We start from the raw sequence: 7,447 nt of genomic DNA, 5'->3' as shown, positions 1-7,447 counted from the left end.
CGCGGCCCGGGGCCGAGACGGCCGGCCTGGCGCACCTGGACTACTACCACTGCGGCAAGGTAGGCGGCAAGGTAGGCAGGGGCCGAGCGTCCCGGGCTCGAGCGTGGGGCAGGAGTCACCTCGCGGCTGCGGACGAGGCCACTTTGGGGCTCACAAGGGGGACACGCACACAACAGCCCCGTCGATGGGCACGTGCCGCTCACACCGCTACCCTCGCGGTCACACACACGCCCCGAGTTGTGGATCACAGGCAGAAGTCAGCCCGACAGCCACCCGCACGACGACACGGTGACACACTCACCCACACTTCGTATTCATTCACAAGCCGACGCGCACCGACTCTCTGTCACCCAACCAGGCGGCACCACACACAGCCTTCACCGTCCCACGTAAGTCACCGTGCCAGTCATTTATCGTCAACCACACTCAGCCTCTCGCCCACGTACACGGCTACATTAACATACACAAGTCACTTCACCCATCCGCACACACAACGCTGCTGCCCACGTTCCTACCCGCTGTCACATCCAGTGACAACCGGGGACAGCCACACAAAGAAGTAGCTCCGACAGTCCCAGCTCACACTCACAATGACCCACAAGTGCACACGGTCACACTGATCCATCTCCTGGACAAGAAGCCTCAGCTACGAATCGCCCTGACGGCCTCGCAGTCATACCCGGGCACACCCAGAGACAGTCACGGGCTCCAGCACCCTTCACTCCCCACCCCCCACCCCTTGGTCGTCCACACTCGCGCGTCGGGGTTTTAACTTGTCGCTGCCGCGCACTAATTGGGCCGTTTACTAATTGGCCGTCACTGCCCCCTTGGCGCCCGGGATTCTATGTTGGTGGCGTCCAATCAAGGCCTGTCCCTTCCCTGAATCGGGGACCTAGCGTCCCTTCGGCTTGGGCTGCCGTGAGGAAGCACCTCTAGCCGCCCCCCCATCCCCCATTTTTTCCAGGATCTCTGTCCCCAACTCCAGGCAGGTCCCCGTAACGCAGCGCCGTCAGGAGGCTGTGCCTGGATCCTGGGACCTGAGGAGTCGGACCCCAGCTCCTCTTCTAGCCCATCGGGCAGGGTCAGGGGCAGCCACGCTGTCCGAATCCTCTTCCCTCGCAGGGAAGGGAACTTTGAAACTTAGTTGGGAAGCCAGACGGTCGGTGCGTCCCCGGGTCTGTGCGTCGGTCCGGGTCAGGCTGGAGACGAGAGCGGCTTTTCGTCACTCGGAGCCCGGATTGAACAGCGCGCGTGGGTCTCCGGGCGGTCGGGGCGCAGACGCGCGGGCTCTGCGGTGCTACGTGGTGAGTGCGCGTCGGGTGGCTGGATCCGCGACCCTCTGGGGTCTATCCCCTTCCCCACAGGCTGTCCGCCCAGCTCCTGGCTCCAGGGGTGCTGCCGGGATACTGCGGGAGCAGAGCGTCCGGCCGATCCAGGGCCTCCGGGGCTGGGCCTCTGCAAGTGCGTCCTCAGGCCCTAAGGGAGCGGTTGCCGCCAGGAGCCCTCTGCAGTTTACCCTGGTCCGGGAGGCGTGAGCCGCGCAGGCGGGGGGCGTCCCGGGGCGGAGGTGGGCGGCACGCATCTCGCCGAGGGGAGAGCAGATTATCTTTTGTGCGCTGATCCGCAAAGTTGGAAGCCTGAGAGGGGGGATGGTGCCTTAGAGAGAAGGCGGGTTCCGGAGCCGCTTCCACTGTGGTGGTGGGAAAATAGATTAAAAAGAACAAGTGGAGTTTTACAAGGAGCTAAGGGATGGGGCATTGGGTCATCTTCTGCCTCTGGCTTTGTTACGTTTAAAACACCAAATGGGTAAGACAGGGCTCACCCTCTGGTTTAGAGGCCGAGATAGAGACTGGGCATTTGTGCCTTCAAGTCTGGGTACCCAGGCTGAGGAGGAGGTAGAGATTAGCTAAAAGAGGTTTTTTGGAGGTGATGTATCTGCAAACCCCATCAGAGTGGGGACAAACTGTCTCTCACTGCCGCCTTTGGGAAGCAGGACTCTGCGGAGCCCCCCATCCTACCCCACCCCCACCCCGCGTATTTTATTCGGAAGCTTTAGAAACCTCTGACTCAGCACCAAGAACCTCCGAGATCGCAACTCGCTGGGGAGGGCGCAGAAGTGGAGGGTGGAGATTTGGGTTTCTATCTGTGCTGTAGGACCCTGACCATAGCTGGAGAAGTTTTGAGCATAGCGGGGTGGGACAAGCCACTAGAATGCTTGAACGGAAGGTGTGACCATGCTCTTAGATGTGGGTGGGGTGATGGAGCACCTGGCTCAGCTTGAGCCAGAGTCCTGTTGGCAGACTCCCCAGCGGGCTGTGGCCTTCCGTGATGGTTCATGGGGTTCACTGTGACTAGGAACTCCATTTTTTTTCAGACTCCAGAAACTGATGTAGAAAGGTTGTGGAAAAGAAAATGTCCAAGCTTCAAGCTCCCTCACAGCGGCTCACTATCAGAGCTGGAGGGTAAACTGAGGCCTAAGGTGTGGTAATAGCCCACTGGGGCGGTGTGTCTGTAAAATGGGTTACAGAGCCAGAACACAGCCCACACACTGGGGGCTCTGTTCCTGCAGCCAAGACAAGAGGCTTGCCTCTCAAGCATTTGCCCAAATGATGTCAGACAACCGTGGGGCAGTTGACCTGGAAGGGCCCTTGGCGACGGTCCCCTTGGCGACCATCCCCTTGGTGACTGTCCCCTTAGCAATCCTCTACACAGAGATTCCTAGCCTCTTTAAATTGAAGTCATGAGCACTAGCTGTTCTTTTGGTGTTTTTTGTTTGAGTAAACACACAATGATAAAAAGCCGCCGTGGCTTCATTTTAGCTTCAGAATACTTGCGTAATTTATTAATCACGGTAACACTAGCATGCATTAGAAAAATTGCTTACCGGATAAAAGGCAAGTATGTTACATTTAAAAATGTAGTATCGATGCTTGGTAAGCACAGCGGCTCCTGGCCTCTGGCATGGAGGATCTGGGATCTCATGAAGGGGACTATTGATCTCCTCTTTGCTTCATAGATGGGGAAACTGAGTCACGGAGCAGTATACCTATGGGTAACTGAGCAGGCAAAAGGCACAGTTGAGGTTGAATCTACATTTCTGTTTCTCAAGTCACGGCAGGACAGTAGTCTGGCCTCTTTGTGAGTCTCTGTTGCTGTTTGGGGGCTGGGGACCTATGATTTCCAGCCACTGAGATTTGAATTATCCCTTCCATTCAGATTTTGGGAGGCACTTTACCAGGTTGGTAGCTCCCAACTCAGCTAAGGCAGACTGATGCCAGTTAGCCACTGACAGGGTAAACCTGGCTTCATAGCTCCATGTGTGATTTTGTGAACTAGAGAAAATGATGTACAGCTTTTTAAAAGCAAGTTTAAAATACATATATTCATGTGGGCATGCATGGAAGTCCGAGGACACTGTGTGTGTCCTAGAAGTCAAAGTTAGGTTGCTAGGTTTAGCAACAGGTGCCTTTACCTACCAAGCCACCTCTAAGCTCTCTAGTTCCTTGTTGTTACTGAGTATGACTTAGTTTAATAAAATGCAAATGAGCTTTGGCAGATATAAACACCCATGTACCCACTAATCCAGTCTAGGTAGAGAATATTTCCATTACCCTAGAAAGCCCCATTGTGCCCTTCCCGGTGAGCACCCATCCACTGTCCCAGTGACGGTTTCTTTTCTGATTTCTATCTCCACAGTTTGTTTCAGATCAATTTAGGACTATTAACTCCAGTTAAGCCCCAGAATCTCATATGCAACATAGGCGTTTTGAGTATGGCCTCTTTTTAGCTCGGTCTGTCTTTCAGATTCTTTTGGTGTGTGTGTGTGTGTGTGTGTGTGTGTGTGTGTGTGTGTGTGTGTGTGGTTTGTTCCTCTTTGTTGCTGAGTGACATTGCTTCGTGTAGATACAGCACTCTTAGTACTTCATTTGGGTTTGTTTCCAGTCTGGGAAATTGTAAATAAAGCCTGCCACGAGTGCTCTTCTGCAAGTCTTTGTGGAAAGAGCAAGTTATTTAATATTGCTGAGCCTAGGTATCCTCTTTCAATTTTTTTCTTTAAGCTTTGTTTATTTTTGTTTTATGGGTATGGTTATTTTGTCTGTCTGTATATGCAGAATGATGGGCATGCAATGCCTCTGGAGGCCAGAAGAGGGCCTCAGATCCCCTGAACTGGTATTACAGATGGTTGTGAGCCACCCTGTGGGGCGTAGAAATCAAACCTGGGTGGTGTGGGATTCCCTTCTGTATGCTATGAATATGTTTTATTACCATTGGTTAATAAAGAAGCTGCTTTGGACCTATGGCAGCGTAGAACATAGCAAGACAGGAATTCCAAGCAGAGGTAGAGGAGGAAAGAAGGCAGAGTAAGGGAGACGCTTTGTAGCCGCTGAAGGAGAGAGATGCCTGCCCACCAGAACCTTACTGGTAAGCCACAAGCCTTGTGATAAAATATAAAATATTAGAAATGGGTTAATCTAAGATATAAGAGTAAGTTAATAAGAAGCCCAAGCTAATAGGCCAAGCAATGTTGCAATTAATATAGATTCTGTGTGATTATTTCCAGCCTGGGAGGCCAGGAACGAACAAGCAGTCTCCGCCAACACCTGGGTCCTTTAGAAGAGCAGTGGCAGCTCCAGCCCCACCTTCTGGAGGACATTGCCTACTCCTGAGACCCAGGATACAGGAGTGAGAGGGGTAGGCCAGGATAGTTCTTGGCACAGACCAGCTATTGATGAGTTGATGGTGGTATCAACCACCTGCCACCTACTCCAGTAAGAGGTTTTAACCTCTCTGCTCTGGGCATCCTTTATCCCTGTTTGATCCCCCTTAAAGGCTAACCTGGGTGCCACTGTCATGGAGCACTCTGTGGCCAGCCACCTGCTCTCTTCCTCCAGTCTCTCCCAGTGACTACTGAGTGGGATGTGGCATGTTCTATCATCTGTTATTTAATCAACAAATATTTATTGATCACTGCTTTGTGTTAGAACTTTGCTAGGTAACCAATGCTATGGCAATGAACAAAGCAAACCTGAATTGTTGCTCCCAAAGCTTATCTATCTGTCTGTGGATGAAATATATAGTAATATGATTAATAGGTCTCTGGGTATGAAGTAAGCAAGAGGGTTAAAGTGAGCCATGGCCTAGGGTGGTGTGTGGCTTTGCAAGGGTGTGTGTATTTGTGTGACTGTGTGTATGTGCGTGCCCTGATGCACACACATGTGGAGGCAGAGGTTGACACTGGGTGTTGTCATAGTTAGAGTTAGTTTTTATCAATGCTACACACACTTAGACCTGAGAAGAAGGACTCTCAGTTGAGGCATTGATTCTATAAGACTGGCCTGTGAGCGTGTCTGCTGGGCACTTTCTTGATTGCCAATTGACTTGGGAGGGTCCAGCCCACCGTGGGCAGTGCCATCCCCTAGCTGATGGGTCTGGGTTGTATATGAAACAAGCTGAGCAAGCCAACAGGGAGAGAGTTGGTAAGCAGCATTCCTCCATGGTTACTGCCTCAGTTTCTGACTCCAGATTCCTTCCCTCAGTGATGGACTGTAATCTGTAAGCTAAATAAACCCTTCCTCATGTTGGTTTGGTCATGGTGTTTTACCATAGCAACAGAAAGCAAATCAGTACAGACGTCTTCCTTTATATACATTTTAAGATCAGTTTCTCATTGAACTGATCTTACATTCTGGCTAGAGTCCTCTAGGGTCTACCTGCCTCCACCTCACCAGCGTGGGACTATAAATGTGTACCTCCATGCCTGGATTTCACTGGGTTCTGGGGATCCAAATGCCACTCGTCATGCTTACGCGGCAAGCTCCTTCCCCACTGAGCCATCACCCCAGCCCCCATTCTGTGGTTTTAAGGTGGGAGGTTGCTGGCAGGCTCTTGAAATTTTGAAAATTTATGTTTATAATGAGAGTTACTTGGTAATTTTTTTCAGAGCTTCATTTATTTTTATTTATGACTGTATGTATGTTTGGATGTGTGTGTGTGTGTGTGTGTGTGTACACATGTGTACAGATGCCTGTGGGAGCCATAAGAGGGCATTGGATCTTCTGGAGCTATAGTTGCAGGCAGTCGTGAGCCTGTGGGTGATGGAAAGTGAATTCTCGCTCTCTGCAGGAGCAGTTGGAGAGCCCAACCTCAGAGACAGACTCCCGCCTCTGATTGGTAAGTTTGAAACAGCAGATTCCTGGACCACACTCCCAGGGATTTCCATTCATTTGGTCCAGGGGGATGGACCCTTGGAATTTGCACATCTATGAGGCCCCATGTGAGGCTGCAGCTGGTCACACGCTACAGGTCACAGTCTGCTACAGGTCACAGTCTGCATAGTGGTGGCTTGGTTGTTTGTGTACAGTTTTGTGTAGGTTCCTGGCAAACAGGAACCATGCCCAGCACTTGGCACAGTGCCTTCTTATAATGGCTCAGTAAGTAAGTGGTGGTGGGTGGCTTATTTTGCTTTCCACCCACACAGTTCTGGGCCCAGGATCGGGTAAGGATGGGGAGTGGGAAAGCATGGATACTGAATGACTGGAGGCTCCGTTTGGCAAAATCCATGAAGTGGAGGTTGCTCTTACTGCCTAGCCTGCACTTGGGGGATCTGAGGACTTTACAGCATCTGCGGGGACGAGATTGGCAAGGCTTCCTTCTGCAGGGGGCAGGGATGGTGCTGTGGGAGGAGCCATGGCCTGGCTGGAATTAAGGGGCTCTGCCAGGAGGCCAGCATCTCTGCAGGAAACTCTTTTTGTCCCATCTTGTAGAGGGTCCTCCCAGGATCATGCTTTTATATATCCGAAACAGCAGCCCAGGCCTACCGGGCTCACTCCAGTCTCCTGAGAGACTTTGAACATGTCATGAGCTTTCCCTGGGTTTCTGCTTCCCTGTGTACAAAGGAGAATTGAATCAGTGACCATCACTCTTTCAGAATAGAGTGGTATGGAGATATAATGAAATGAGCAGTTGGGTATCTTTTATAATTGTGGTGCATGGAAGGATCCTCCACCAGGGGGCAGTGGTGATGCTTTTTGAAGACCGTGTAAGCCTGCTTTTCATTACTATAACAAAATACCTGAGGCAGCCTAACTTTATAAGAGAGAGGTTATCTTGGATTTCAGACTAGCCTCAGCTACATAAGGGAACTGTCTCAACAATAAAAAAATAAAATAAACAAACTTGGAGGTAAAAGATTAAAAAAAGGTAATTTAGCATGCTCGGGGCATGAGGGAATGACTGAGTGTAGGGCTGCCCGGTTGCCTCTGTGCTAGAGGAACTCAGTCTCTGGTTGCCCCAGAATCTGAAGACTGTGGGAAGCCTGGAGTCTAGAGCAGAGCAGGGTCCAAGTGATTTTGAGTGATGGGGTTCAGAACTGTCCCATGAGCCAGCCCAGAGGATGGTGCCTAGTGAGTGGAGCAACCAGCCATGATGGAGCACTTGGGTCTGGGCA

General features: G+C 51.3%; 1 protein-coding gene across 3 annotated transcripts in view; it reads left to right on the top strand.

The window, feature by feature from the left end:
- The first annotated feature begins 6 nt into the window (after positions 1-6).
- The window catches only part of Tox2 (TOX high mobility group box family member 2), a 117,631-nt gene continuing 110,190 nt past the window's right edge, over positions 7-7,447 (top strand). The window contains exon 1 of one of the 3 annotated variants that reach the window (XM_026787184.1): positions 7-59. The gene's annotated coding sequence lies outside the window, so the exon portion shown is untranslated. Of the gene's footprint in view, positions 72-914; positions 1,305-7,447 lie in introns of those variants that run through there. The other 2 variants (XM_026787185.1, XM_026787187.1) reach the window with 2 other exon arrangements.

The sequence above is a fragment of the Microtus ochrogaster genome, linkage group LG8 (genome assembly GCF_000317375.1).
Source record: "Microtus ochrogaster isolate Prairie Vole_2 linkage group LG8, MicOch1.0, whole genome shotgun sequence".
In the NCBI taxonomy this organism is placed as follows: Eukaryota; Metazoa; Chordata; class Mammalia; order Rodentia; family Cricetidae; genus Microtus; species Microtus ochrogaster.
This window is presented reverse-complemented; position numbering and strand designations above follow the sequence as displayed.